General features: G+C 47.8%; 1 protein-coding gene and 1 long non-coding RNA gene across 2 annotated transcripts in view; one reads left to right on the top strand and one right to left on the bottom strand.

Annotated features, from left to right (window-relative positions):
- Window positions 1-14,701, top strand: part of ptprma (protein tyrosine phosphatase receptor type Ma) — a 535,684-nt gene that overhangs the window by 292,853 nt on the left and 228,130 nt on the right. The gene's annotated exons all lie outside the window — the stretch shown is intronic.
- LOC117521868 lies at window positions 177-11,403 on the bottom strand. Its single transcript, XR_004564088.1, has 3 exons — window positions 11,286-11,403; window positions 8,067-8,077; window positions 177-222 (listed from the first exon to the last, which is right to left on the bottom strand). It is a non-coding gene; the product is annotated as an uncharacterized LOC117521868 (long non-coding RNA).

Raw genomic sequence — 14,701 nt, 5'->3', positions numbered from 1 at the left:
CTGTGTGTTTATAGGTGTGTCTGTGTGTGTATCTGTGTGTTTATAGGTGTGTCTGCATGTCTGTATCTGTGTGTTTATAGGTGTGTCTGAGTGTGTATCTGTGTGTTTATAGGTGTGTCTGCATGTCTGTATCTGTGTGTTTGTAGGTGTGTCTGTGTGTGTCTGTCTGCATGTTCCTGTGTGTGTATCTGTGTCTGTCTGTCTGTGTGTCTGTCCGTCTGTCTGTCTGTGTGTGTGTGTGTGTGTGTGTTTGTATGCATGTGTGTCTGTCTGTGTGTGTCTGTGTGTGTCTGTCTGGTGTGTGTGTATGTTACAACCAGCGTCAGTTAGCTCAGTCAAATCATTGTGTTGTTGTCCCCTGCGCGCGCGCACACACACACATGCAACCGGGTCAGTCAACTGTGTACGTCCATAGTGCAGCGGAAAAAAAAAAATCACGTCAGAAATGAGTCCAGCTTTTCTTCTCTCTTCCTGCTAACAGCCTCCAGACCGCACAGTGGATTTGTTTTGTGTGTGTGTGTTTATTGATTATTGTTTGTTTGGATTCCCATTAGCTGCACAGGGATCCAACAGATTTACAAATATAGTAAATCAAAAATACATTCAAAAATATATAAAAATAAATGAAAATAAAAATTACATATCAAGACCAAAAACATATCAAATCAAATTCATCATCTGTACATGGTGAAAGGGTTGACTCAGATTACTCCTTATACCGATAAATACTGTTTCAGAAGTTTTTTAAAGAAACATTCATTTTCAATGAGTTGGATGTGATCCAGTAATAAATTCCATTCATTCATAACCCTAAATGTGACAGTGTTCTTAATGGCATTGGTTCGAGCTACAGGTAACATAATTTCCCACCACAGCATGTCTGGTTCTATAAGTATGATTTTCTGAACTAAAAGAAAAATTCCTGAACAAAATACAAGGTAACTTAGTGACAACAACCTTTCTGACAGAAATGATTATACTAAACCAGTTTAATTTTTTATGCATTGTGATGCTCCCATGACCAGAAAAAATCAAGGACCAAGACGTCGCCCGGTATGGCGGAGCCGGGGCCCCACCCTGGAGCCAGGCCTGGGGTTGGGGCTCGCGCATGAGCACCTGGTGGTCGGGCCTTAGGCCATGGGGCCCGGCCTGGCTCAGCCCGAAAGAGCGACATAGGCCCGCCCTCCTGTGGGTTCACCACCTGCAGAGGGGGTCATGGGGGTCGGGTGCAGAGAGGACTGGGTTGCGGTCGAAGGCGAATGGCCCCGCGGCCCGTTCTGCGCTCACAGCTCCTGGCTGTTGGGACGTGGAATGTCACCTCACTGGGGGGGAAAGAGCCTGTGCTTGTGCGGTAGGTTGAGAGATACCGACTAGAGATAGTTGGGCTCACCTCCACGCACAGCTTGGGCTCTGGTACCCAACTCCTGGAGAGGGGCTGGACGCTCCACTTTTCTGGCGTTGCCCACGGGGGGTGAGGCGGAGAGCTGGGGTCGCATTGCTTATTGCTCCCCAGCTCAGTCGCCATGTGTTGGAGTTCATTCTGGTGAACGAGAGGGTCGTGTCCCTACGCCTTCAGGTCAGGGACAGGTCTGTCACTGTTGTCTCGGCCTACGGGCCAAGCAGCAGTGCAGAGTACCCGACCTTCTTGGAGTCCCTGGGAGGGGTATTAGATAGCACTCCGACTGGGGACTCCATTGTTCTCCTGGGGGATTTCAATGCCCACGTGGGCGGTGACAGTGAGACCTGGAGGGGGGTGATCGGAAAGAATGGCCTCCCCGATCTGAACCCGAGTGGTGTTCAGTTGTTGGACTTCTGTGCTAGTCACAGTTTGTCCATCACGAACACCATGTTCGAGCACAAGGGTGTCCATAAGTGCACGTGGCACCAGGACACTCTGAGCCGGAGGTCGATGATCGACTTTGTAGTCGTATCATCTGACCTTCAGCCACGTGAAGAGAGTGAAGAGAGGGGCTGAGCTGTCGACCGATCACCACCTGGTGGTGAGTTGGATCTGCTGGGAGGGGAGAAAGCCGGTCAGACCTGGCAGGCCCAAACATATCGTGAGGTTGCAGAGGCAAAAACTCAGGTCTGGGAGGAGTTTGGGGAGGCCATGGAGGAAGACTATCGGTCGTCCTCAAAGAAATTCTGGCAAACCATCCCACATCTCAGGAGGCAGAAGCAGCTCTCCACCAGCACTGTCTACGGTGCGGGTGGGGAGCTGTTGACCCTGCCTGGGGATGTTGTCGGGCGGTGGAAGGAATACTTCGAGGATCTCCTCAATCCCATCGTCACATCTTCCGAAGAGGAAGAGACTGGAGACTGAGGCAGACTCATCCATTACCCAGGTTGTGGTTTTCGTCCTGGTTGCAGCACACTGGACCAGCTCTACACACTCCATCAGGTGCTCGAGGGTTCATGAGAGTTCGCCCAACCAGTCCACATGTGCTTTGTGGATCTGGAGAAGGCGTTTGACCGTGTCCCTCGGGGCACCCTGTGGGGGGGTGCTCTGGGAGTACGGGGTCCGGGGTCCTTTGCTAAGGGCTATCCGGTCCCTGTACGACCGCAGCAGGAGCTTGGTTCGCATTGCCGGTAGTAAGTCAAACCTGTTTCCAGTGCACGTTGGCCTCCGCCAGGGCTGCCCTTTGTCACCGGTTCTGTTCATTATCTTTATGGACAGAATTTCTAGGCACAGCCAAGGTGTAGTGGGGGTCTGGTTTGGGAACCACAGAATCTCGTCTCTACTGTTTGCGGATGATGTGGTTCTGTTGGCTTTGTCAAATCAAGACCTTCAGCGTGCACTGGGGCGGTTTGCAGCCGAGTGTGAAGCGTCCGGGTTGAAAATCAGCACCTCCAAATCCAAGGCCATGGTTCTCGACCAGAAAAAGGTGTTTTGCCCTCTTCAGGTCGGTGGAGTGTCCTTCCCTCAAGTGGAGGAGTTTAAGTATCTCGGGGTCTTGTTCACGAGTGAGGGACGGATGGAGCGTGAGATCGACAGACAGATCGGTGCAGCATCTGCAGTGATGCGGTCGCTGTATCGGACCGTCGTGGTGAAGAGAGAGCTGAGTAGGGGGGCAAAGCTCTCGATTTACCGATCGATCTACGTTCCAGTCCTCACCTATGGTCATGAGATTTGGCTCATGACCGAAAAAACTAGATCGCGAGTACAAGTGGCAGAGATGAGTTTCCTTCGCAGGGTGGCTGGGCGCTCCCTTAGAGATAGGGTGAGGAGCTGGGTCACTTGGGAGGAGCTCGGAGTCAAGCCGCTGCTCCTCCACATTGAAAGGAGTCAGTTGAGGTGGCTCGGACATCTTTTTCGGATGCCCCCTGGACGCCTCGCTGGAGAGGTGTTCCAGGCAGGAGGAGGCCCCGGGGAAGACCCAGGACACGCTGGAGGGACTACGTCTCTCGGCTGGCTTGGAAACGCCTTGGGGTTCCCCCGGAGGAGCTGGGGGAGGTGTGTGTGGATCGGAAGGTCTGGGCGGCTTTGCTTGAGCTGCTGCCCCCACGACCCGACTCCAGATAAAGCGGAAGAAAATGGATGGATGGGTGGATGTGATGATATTTGTCCTATAACTGCATCTAAGTGCCACACGCGCAGCCCTGTTTTGAATAATCTATAATCTATTTATAATTTCTCTAGCAGCATTTGACCAAACTACTGGGCAATAGTCCAAATATACTAATAATAGTGTGCTAATAGCATATGTCATTGTAGTGTAACCTAGAAACCTTGCATGTCTTCTCATAATTGATATACCCCAAAAATATTATTTATATGTTTTTCCATGATCATTTTGAATCTACCACTACGCCCAGCAGCTTGGTCTCATGCACTTGATTTATTATCATATTATTAATCTTAATGTCTAATATGGGGTTTTTCATAACAACACAGCTAGATCCAATAACCATACAGTTAGTCTTCTCTATATTTAACACTAAGTTATTAGATGTTACCCACTCAACCACATTATGCAATTCCATATTTAAAACAGTTTCAAGATCATTGCGTGAGCGTGCTGGTGTATAAATGGTCACATCATCTACATACATTACCATACTAGCTTTATGTAAAATATATGGTAAATCATTCATGAAAATTGTGAATAATAATGGACCGAGGCAGCTCCCTTGTGGCACTCCGCATAATACCCTCCTGGTGTTAAAAACTGCCATTAAAAAACACGGTCTGTGTTCTGTTAGATAAGTAACTATAGAACCAAGTCAGAGCTGAAAACTCAAAACCATAACAAGCAAGTTTTTCCAATAGCAAATCATGTGTTATGTTTCGGACGCGGTCGGAACACCAACCCAGCGTTTGAAAGGACCCAGCATAAAATAAGCAGAACACGGTTCAAAGGATAACAGAATTTAATAAACATAACAGTGGGTGAAGTGCTAAACAACGAAAAAGTCCGCGGTCTGGTGAGGTGGAAACACGGTGCGCTCTCAACAGCGCAAACGGTCCAGAGCCACAGCAGTTCGGACCCAGGGACCCCGCCGACACCCCCCAGGTGGCCGCGACAAACCAAGTCTGTGAAGAAAGAAAACATGAGGTGAGTCCAACTCCACACAGAGAGACACAACTCAAAGGTGCACGCAATCAGCAAACACTTCCTGGCTTAAATCTATACATCAGCTTCTCACCCTGCAGGCACGGAACAACTCAGTTCAAATCTCCACTGCAGCAGAAGCTGATTAGACAATTAGCATAACGTGACAGCTCACTAACACAAGGTGTGAGGGACACCAAATCCACTGTCATTACTTCATAAAAGTCACCAAAACCAAATTACCTCAGGAAGTGTGCTGAAGAGCGTGAGACCTCACCCAATCCTCCTTCACAGACTGTGGCGTCAAACCTGGAGCGGTCTCTGCGTCCGTAATGGTGAGATTGTTCTCCTGACGTCGATCTCACACGTCTGCTCACAAGGTCGAGTCTCTGGCAATCACACACTGTGCATTCAAGGTTTAAATGCAGCAATCTCTGATTAAGACAAAATACACCACAGCTGTGAGTCCTGATGACCTGCATGTGAAAACAAGCCTCAGGTGTTCAGGGTGAGGTCCTAATGCTCAGCCACTCAGTCCTGAATGCATACCACCTGGTGGGAGAAACAGAAAACAAAAACCAAGCCAGCCAAACACCCCAGCCCACAACAGTACCCCACCCTCACGGGAAAACTCCCGGCAACCACACGGACCTGGGCCAGAAAAAACAAAGCTTCCCTCCAGGGACCATGGCTGGAATGTTGGCTGGGAACAAAAAACACCTCCTGCAGCTTCAGTTTCGGCTCCTTGTGCTGACGATCCAGCTGGGAAAGGCCCGTCTCCAGGAGCTGTGCGTTACTGTGCTCTGACGACAGCTCCATCATCAGCTGCTCCACCTGCAATGTTAATTTCTTCATGCAGTCATTGATCATCTCAATGTTGAGCCTCTCCACCTCTTCCCTCAGCTGGATAACGCACGCTTCCAGCCGCCTCTTCTCTGTCAACAGGGAACTCCGTGCCGAGACCGTCACTCTCATCCTGGAGCTCATCCTTTCCCACCCTGAGCCTGTCTGCAGCAGACTGCTCCGCAGCTGACACTCCAGTGCAGAGACATCCTTTGTTGACTTTAATGGTCTTGCCCTCTGTTTCATTTAGCAAACCTGTTAGTCTCCACCTTTGCGTTCATTCCTGTCGACTCTTGCTTTAGTTGTTCACTTTGCATAATTTTGGCCAGGAGTTCTTGAACCTGTGCACTCAGCCTTCTTCCGACTGTGTGTTAAAGTCTGCTTAGTCATAAAACAAAAAAAAAAGACAAACACAAACAACCATACCAACCCCCCCCTCCCCAGAGGACCGTCCCATCAAACCCCGAGAAGAGGAGAAAAGAAAAAACACAACCCAAACTTAAGCTTGCAAACAAAAAAAAAACTCTTACCCCCCCCCCGGACGACATGTAGGGACCAACACCCCCCATAGGACATCCCGCCAGTTCCAGGAGTAATAACCACAGCCGAGGTCCCTCTGGGATCCAAAGTCACCCACGGGGACTCCCAGCGCCTCCCAGAGGACCGTTCCATCAAACCCCAGGAGACGCTCCCCCTCATGACTAACAGACCCAGCCCCAGCCGTCTACGGCTAGATGGACCCACAGCCCTTTCCCCCCCAGAGAACACCACAGTCACACCCTGAGGGCGGAAACTGGGGGAAAAAAAAAAACATACAAACAAAACAACCCCAACACCCACCCCCTCAGCGCAGTGGAAACTGGAAGTACGTCCAGTGTCACCAACCACGACTATACCCCAAAAGTCAACCGGGAGGAGTGGAACAGCGGTAATGGCGTACGGCACAAGACGGCGCCACCCCTCCGACTTTTAAACCAGCCACCAGCTGCGGGTATAATCTACTGCCCCAAACCTCAGCTACGCCGATGGCATACGGCTCAAAGGCGCGCTGAAGCCGGAGGTGGAACAGGGAATCAACAAAAAAAAAAAAACAACACCCCAGAACCCCCCCCTCCCGGATGCAGAGGTCACCTGGGAAACGCCCAGCACAACCAAACTGCACCACCCCAGCAACGCCGACAACCTACGGCTCACACGGCTGGGGCCAGAGGAGAAGACAGGGAAGTAAAAAAAAAAAAAAAAAAACCCCAAACCCCCCCCCCCCCCCCCCCCCTCCCGGGTGCAGAGGTTACCTGGGAAACGCCCAGCATAACCAAACTGCACCACTCCAGCAACGCCGACAACGTACGGCTCATACGGCTGGAGCCAGAGGAGAAGAGAGGGCACAACAAAACAAAAAAAAACAAAGAAAAAAAAAAACAACCCAATTACCCCCCCCATCACCCCCCAGAGGACCGTCCCATCAAACCCTGGGAGGTGAAACCAAAAGAAATAAAAAAGAGACTAACAGACTAACATAAAGTCACCTGGGTCAAACTATGCTCCAGACAGCCTGCATTTTCAACTCCACCAGACCACAGACAGTGCTTTAAAACCCACAAAAACAACAAATTATCCCCTGATAAAAACACCTCATACTAAAACAAGAAACAGATAATAGACCAATAAAAAAAAACTAACATTGGCCTACGTCGTCAAGTGCAAAGAATGGAAAAACATTGTGTTTTCCATCCTTTGAACCTGAACGGTAATGTGACTCTGTCACCAACAGAGGGAGCCAAAGTGCCAAATAAGAAAATCTCTATGGTAACAGAGTAAAACCAAGTCACACTGCTGTAAACGACAGCAGGTTATAACAAACAGCTTAAAGTGCAAACTAAATACCACCGGGGCTGCTACAACAGGCGTTGGAGCCAGCTGCACGGGAGGAGACGGGGCTACAGCCGTAACAGCGGGGTGCGACACGACCCAAGCTGTAAACTCCGCCATGCGCGCACCAACGCGCACAACCCGGGCGGAGAGCACCCGCAACTGATCCCGGATCAACTCCAACATCTGCTGCAGCCTTCCCGGCAAAAATACTGTCTCTGCTTCCGCTGGTCCATTGTTAAATGGCCAGAGACTACTGTTATGTTTCGGACGCGGTCGGAGCACCGACCCAGCGTTTGAAAGGACCCAGCATAAAATAAGCAGAGCACGGTTCAAAGGATAACAGAATTTAATAAACATAACAGTGGGTGAAGTGCTAAACAACTAAAAAGTCCGCGGTCTGGTGAGGTGGAAACACGGCGCGCTCTCAACAGCGCAAACGGTCCAGAGCCACAGCAGTTCGGACCCAGGGACCCCGCCGACACCCCCCAGGTGGCCGCGACAAACCAAGTCTGTGAAGAAAGAAACATGAGGTGAGTCCAACTCCACACAGAGAGACACAACTCAAAGGTGCACACAATCAGCAAACACTTCCTGGCTTAAATCTATACATCAGCTTCTCACCCTGCAGGTATGGAACAACTCAGTTCAAATCTCCACTGCAGCAGAAGCTGATTAGACAATTAGCATAACGTGACAGCTCACTAACACAAGGTGTGAGGACACCAATCCACTGTCATTACTTCATAAAAGTCACCAAAAACCGAATTACCTCAGGAAGTGTGCTGAAGAGCGTGAGACCTCACCCAATCCTCCTTCACAGACTGTGGAGTCAAACCTGGAGCGGTCCTCTGCGTCCGTAATGGTGAGATTGTTCTCCTGACGTCGATCTCACACGTCTGCTCACAAGGTCGAGTCTCTGGCAATCACACACTGTGCATTCAAGGTTTAAATGCAGCATCTCTGATTAAGACAAAATACACCACAGCTGTGAGTCCTGATGACCTGCACATGAAAACAAGCCTCAGGTGTTCAGGGTGAGGTCCTAATGCTCAGCCACTCAGTCCTGAATGCATACCACCTGTGGGAGAAACAGAAAACAAAAACCAAGCCAGCCAAACACCCCAGCCCACAACATCATGATCAATAATATCAAAGCAGAAGAGAGATCGAGAAACACGGTACCAACTATGTTCTTCTTTTCAGCGTCTCTGAACCAATCATCCGACATATGAGTCAGCGCCGTGGCAGTGGAGTGACTCTTTCTATACACATGTTGAAAATCAGTGATTAGTTATTAGAAGAAAAATAGTTATTAATTGGCTCATATACAATAGACTCCATAATTTTTCCTAACACAGGTAAAATACTTAAGGGTTGACTATTGAAAATTGAGAACTGAAGTTTCTTATTTTTCAGCAGTAGGATCATTTTAGCCTGTTTTCCACGCCTGTGGACATGCTTTACAGGTAAAGCTGAGGTTATTATATGAGCTAAAACAGGAGTGATACAATCAGCCGCTAGTCTGAGAAGCCTACTGTCAAGACCGTCCACACCTTATTGTACTTACTTTCTCAAATTTAAACCTGATGTTTTTACAATCCATAATTTTATTTTTATCACTAGATAGGATTCAACATTACTTAGATTAGGCAGATTCTCTCTCAATTTGTCTAGTTTGCTTAGAAAATAATCATTAATATAATTAGTAATATCTACAGGCTTTGTTATGATTTATTATCTGCCTCAAGAAAGGACAGATTGATTCGGGTTTTCCTACCAATCAACTGATTCAAAACCTTCCATATCTTTTGTTTTCATTCTACTTTCTGACTTGATCCTCAAAAAAAGCCTTTTTCTTTTTATTCAGTTTAGTTACAAAGTTCCTCATTTTACGAGAAAGATCCAGTCAGATTTATTCCTGTAACAATCACCATCTTTTTCATCTGATTCCGCATTTTAATAGAGTCGTTTAATTTCATCATCTAACCAGGGTGTGACGATGTTCCTGACTAAACTTCTTCAAAGGAGCATGAATTTCAACTAAAGGCAGGAATAAACGATTAAATCTTGAAAGTGCAATTTCAGAATTCTGAATAAATAACACGTCAGACCAGCGGACGGCTTTCACATCATCAACAAATTCTTCTCGTATTAAACATTTTCTCTGACCTCTTGAATATAACTGTGGCTCCAGGTCACCTACCATCATGGCTAATACAGTTATGATCAGGTTATGATCACTAACAGCCAACGGGAACAGAAATGACTTTACTACAACCGCTCAGGAGAAGTGTAAAAATATGATCAATACATGTTGATATTCTGTCACCATCATTCTTAACATGTATTCTTGTAGGTTTATTAATAACCTGAGTAAATCCACATGTAGTAGTAACAGTAAACAACTTATTTTTAAATGACAGTTTTTATTGAACCAGTCACCCATGAGTACGTATCCTGACCCACAGCAGTACGGGTGTCCAACATCTCACAGATTGTAGCTAAATATTCACAATTAGCATTTGGTGGTCGGTAACAGCAACCCAACAAAATCATCTTACGGTGAGCTAAATAAACTGCAGCCATAACACTTCAATATTAAATTTCATCATATCATTTCTGATTTGTGTTAGTAAATGATCTTGAATATAAAAAGCAACTCCGCCACCAAATCTTATTTCTATCATTTCTGTAAATATTGTAACCATCAATACATAACTCAGTGTCATCAAAAGAAGAATCTAAATGAGTTTCTGAAATTGCAAGTATGAGCACTTTGTATTTAGACAGCAAATTAGAGACCTCACAGATTTTATTCCTCAGACTATTAATGTTAACATGTGCAATTCTGAGCCCCCCTTTGGTAATCCATGTGTAATGTGATTGTACCAGTCATATGAAAAGTAAAAGCCTCTATTACGTCATAACCTTCAAGTCTGAGATTACTTTGGAATGCTGGAACAAGGACGGGTGTGTGTGTGTGTGTATTAGCAATGTCAGTTAGCTCAATCAAAATTATGTCTGTGGTGAGCCGTTATCCCCTGCATGCACACGCACACATGCAACCTGGTCGGCGCTTGTGTGTGCGTGTACTACCAAAAAAAGACTGTGTATGTCCTCAGTGCAGCAAAAAAAAAAAATTACATCAGAAATGAGTCCAGCTTTTCTTTCATTTTCCCTACTAACAGCCTCCAGACAGCACAGTGGATTTGTTTTGTGTGTGCGTGCGACCACCATGTGCACATGCGCAGCGGCGGCATGTGCAATCACGTGTGCGTGCGTGCTTGATTACGTATGTGCATGCATGTGTGTGCAGAGGCAATGGTACCAAAGTATGAAACCAAATTGCACTCTAAATGGAACCAGCTGCACTCTAAATGCATGCAACACAAATGGGATGAATTAATCCATGTCAGGTGACATACAAAGCACCAATCAAATGACAAGGATCCACTCAGCCATTATATAATGAGAAATAACCAACAGACAAAAGGTCAGGGAGCCATCTGCTGTCCTGTGATGACAACCACTGAGACAGACAGATGGTTGTTTCTCTGTGTAACGGCTCAGACCATGAATGACTGGACATGGAGAGTTTTGCTTTGTGACGTCACACAGTGTCACTTTAAACAGCTTTCTACGTGAACCTCGGTGAACGTCACCGGGATGACGGCACTGTTCATGTTACCTTGTGTTTGAGGGACCAGAAGTCATTTGACATCATAGTTGCATTGCTTCCCGTCCCTGTGTGCGTCGTTCCCTCATTATGTGTTGACAGGTCCGATCATGATCGTTCCCAGTGTTTATCTGTTTTTTAAGGGGAACCAGATATTTTTTCCTTTGACAGACAAAAGGAAACGTTTTTCTGTGTTCAAGTTTTTAGGGGAACATTGTTTATGGAAGATTTGATCACATGAAAAAAGAAAATGTATTGATTAACATGTATTGTGAAGTTGTTAAGGGGCTCATTACACGCATGAAAATGCTGCATGTCACTAATGTTTTCTACTCTGCTACAGCCTGTTTCTCTCTCCCTCCATCTGTCCTGTCTGTCTGTCTGTCTGCATGCCTTCCTGGATGAAAAGCTGCTATAATCGTCACCCAACTCACCACGCCGTACATTCGCATTGCACCAGCAGCTGGCGACAAGCAGCTACCAGGTCAGAAACAACACAAAAACAACACAAAGACACACAATACACAATGAACAAAGACTGATGCTTTGACTAATCTGCTGTGAACTCTGCTGCCTGTAGGGGACAGTATAACAAAGTACATGGCAGGACAGCAGCTCTGGAAAACATTTCATTACTCGTCCATCAGTTTTTCTCAGTCTGGTTTAAACAGGTTCAGAAATCTGAGTTCAGACCCATTCGGGCCAACAGGACACACGGATGAGTGCGTCTCTGAAAAGCCATCAGAATCACGGGAACTTTCTGTGTCCCACTCCAACATAAGCTGTGAGTGGAGAAGAAAAAACCACTGAAGAAGTGATCTGTTTTTCTTGGTGGCATCTCTTTCACGTACACTCAGTTTTTGAGGAAGGCCTTCTCCAAACACTGCGTGCCAGTTTTCACATCTCTTAATGATTGATGGTTGTTGGACTGTGTGTTGGACTGACTGTTGGACTGTGTGTTGGACTGGCTGTTGGACTGGCTGTTGGACTGTGTGTTGGACTGGCTGTTGGTCTGGCTGTTGGACTGTGTGTTGGACCGACTGTTGGAATGTGTGTTGGACTGTGTGTTGAACTGTGTGTTGAACTGGCTGTTGGACTGTGTGTTGGACTGTGTGTTGAACTGACTGTTGGACTGTGTGTTGGACTGGCTGTTGGACTGTGTGTTGGACGGCTGTTGGACTGTGTGTTGGACTGGCTGTTGGACTGTGTGTTGAACTGACTGTTGGACTGTGTTGGACCGACTGTTGGACTGTGTGTTGAACTGGCTGTTGGACTGTGTGTTGGACTGACTGTTGGACTGTGTGTTGGACTGTGTGTTGAACTGGCTGTTGGACTGTGTGTTGGACTGTGTGATGGACTGTGTGTTGGACTTTGTGTTGGACTGGCTGTTGGACTGTGTGTTGGACTGTGTGATGGACTGTGTGTTGGACTTTGTGTTGGACTGTGTGTTGGACTGGCTGTTGGACTTTGTGTTGGACTTTGTGTTGGACTGTGTGTTGGACTGTGTGTTGAACTGTGTGTTGGACTGTGTGTTGGACTGACTGTTGGACTGTGTTGGACTGTGTGTTGGACCGACTGTTGGACTGTGTGTTGGACTGGCTGTTGGACTGTGTGTTGAACTGGCTGTTGGACTGTGTTGAACTGGCTGTTGGACTGTGTGTTGGACTGGCTGTTGGACTGTGTGTTGAACTGGCTGTTGGACTGTGTTGGACTGACTGTTGGACTGTGTGTTGGACTGGCTGTTGGACTGTGTGTTGGACCGACTGTTGGACTGTGTGTTGGACCAACTGTTGGACTGTATGTTGGACTGACTGTTGGACTGTGTGTTGAACTGGCTGTTGGACTGTGTGTTGGACTGACTGTTGGACTGTGTGTTGGACTGGTGTTGAACTGGCTGTTGGACTGTGTGTTGGACTGTGTGTTGGACTGACTGTTGGACTGTGTGTTGGACTGTGTGTTGAACTGACTGTTGGACTGTGTGTTGGACTGGCAGTTGGACTGTGTGTTGAAGTGGCTGTTGGACTGTGTGTTGGACTGACTGTTGGACTGTGTGTTGGACTGACTGTTGGACTGTGTGTTGAACTGGCTGTTGGACTGTGTGTTGAACTGGCTGTTGGACTGTGTGTTGGACTGTGTGTTGGACTGACTGTTGGACTGTGTGTTGGACTGGCTGTTGGACCGACTGTTGGACTGTGTGTTGGACTGTGTGTTGGACCGACTGTTGGACTGTGTGTTGGACTGTGTGTTGAACTGGCTGTTGGACTGTGTGTTGGACTGGCTGTTGGACTGTGTGTTGGACTGTGTGTTCGACCGACTGTTGGACTGTGTGTTGGACTGGCTGTTGGACTGTGTTGGACTGGCTGTTGGACCGTGTGTTGGACTGTGTTGAACTGGCTGTTGGACTGTGTGTTGAACTGGCTGTTGGACTGTGTGTTGGACTGACTGTTGGACTGGCTGTTGGACCGTGTGTTGGACTGGCTGTTGGACTGTGTGTTGAACTGGCTGTTGGACTGTGTGTTGGACTGACTGTTGGACTGACTGTTGGACTGGCTGTTGGACCGTGTGTTGGACTGGCTGTTGGACTGGCTGTTGGACCGTGTGTTGGACTGGCTGTTGGACCGTGTGTTGGACTGGCTGTTGGACTGTGTGTTGGACTGTGTGTTGGACTGGCTGTTGGACTGTGTTGGACTGGCTGTTGGACTGTGTGTTGAACTGGCTGTTGGACTGTGTGTTGGACTGACTGTTGGACTGTGTGGGACTGTGTGTTGGACTGGCTGTTGGACTGTGTGTTGGACTGTGTGTTGGACTGTGTGTTGGACTGTGTGTTGGACTGTGTGTTGGACTGGCTGTTGGACTGTGTGTTGGACCGGCTGTTGGACTGTGTGTTGGACCGACTGTTGGACTGTGTGTTGGACCGACTGTTGGACTGTGTGTTGAACTGTGTGTTGGACTGTGTGTTGGACTGACTGTTGGACTGTGTGTTGGACTGTGTGTTGGACTGTGTGTTGAACTGACTGTTGGACTGTGTGTTGGACTGGCAGTTGGACTGTGTGTTGAAGTGGCTGTTGGACTGTGTGTTGGACTGACTGTTGGACTGTGTGTTGGACTGACTGTTGGACTGTGTGTTGGACTGTGTGTTGGACTGACTGTTGGACTGTGTGTTGGACTGTGTGTTGGACTGACTGTTGGACTGTGTGTTGAACTGGCTGTTGGACTGTGTGTTGGACTGACTGTTGGACTGTGTGTTGGACTGTGTGTTGAACTGGCTGTTGGACTGTGTGTTGGACTGTGTGTTGGACTGACTGTTGGACTGTGTGTTGGACTGACTGTTGGACTGTGTGTTGGACTGGCAGTTGGACTGTGTGTTGAACTGGCTGTTGGACTGTGTGTTGGACTGACTGTTGGACTGTGTGTTGGACTGACTGTTGGACTGTGTGTTGAACTGGCTGTTGGACTGTGTTGAACTGGCTGTTGGACTGTGTTGGACTGTGTGTTGGACTGACTGTTGGACTGTGTGTTGGACTGGCTGTTGGACCGACTGTTGGACTGTGTGTTGGACCGACTGTTGGACTGTGTGTTGGACTGTGTGTTGAACTGGCTGTTGGACTGTGTGTTGGACTGGCTGTTGGACTGTGTGTTGGACTGTGTGTTCGACCGGCTGTTGGACTGTGTGTTGGACTGGCTGTTGGACTGTGTGTTGGACTGACTGTTGGACTGGCTGTTGGACCGTGTTGGACTGTGTGTTGACTGGCTGTTG

Source organism: Thalassophryne amazonica, chromosome 1, assembly GCF_902500255.1.
Source record: "Thalassophryne amazonica chromosome 1, fThaAma1.1, whole genome shotgun sequence".
Classification (NCBI taxonomy): Eukaryota; Metazoa; Chordata; class Actinopteri; order Batrachoidiformes; family Batrachoididae; genus Thalassophryne; species Thalassophryne amazonica.
The sequence above is the reverse complement of the archived record's forward strand: the minus strand, read 5'-3'. Positions and strand labels throughout refer to the sequence as shown.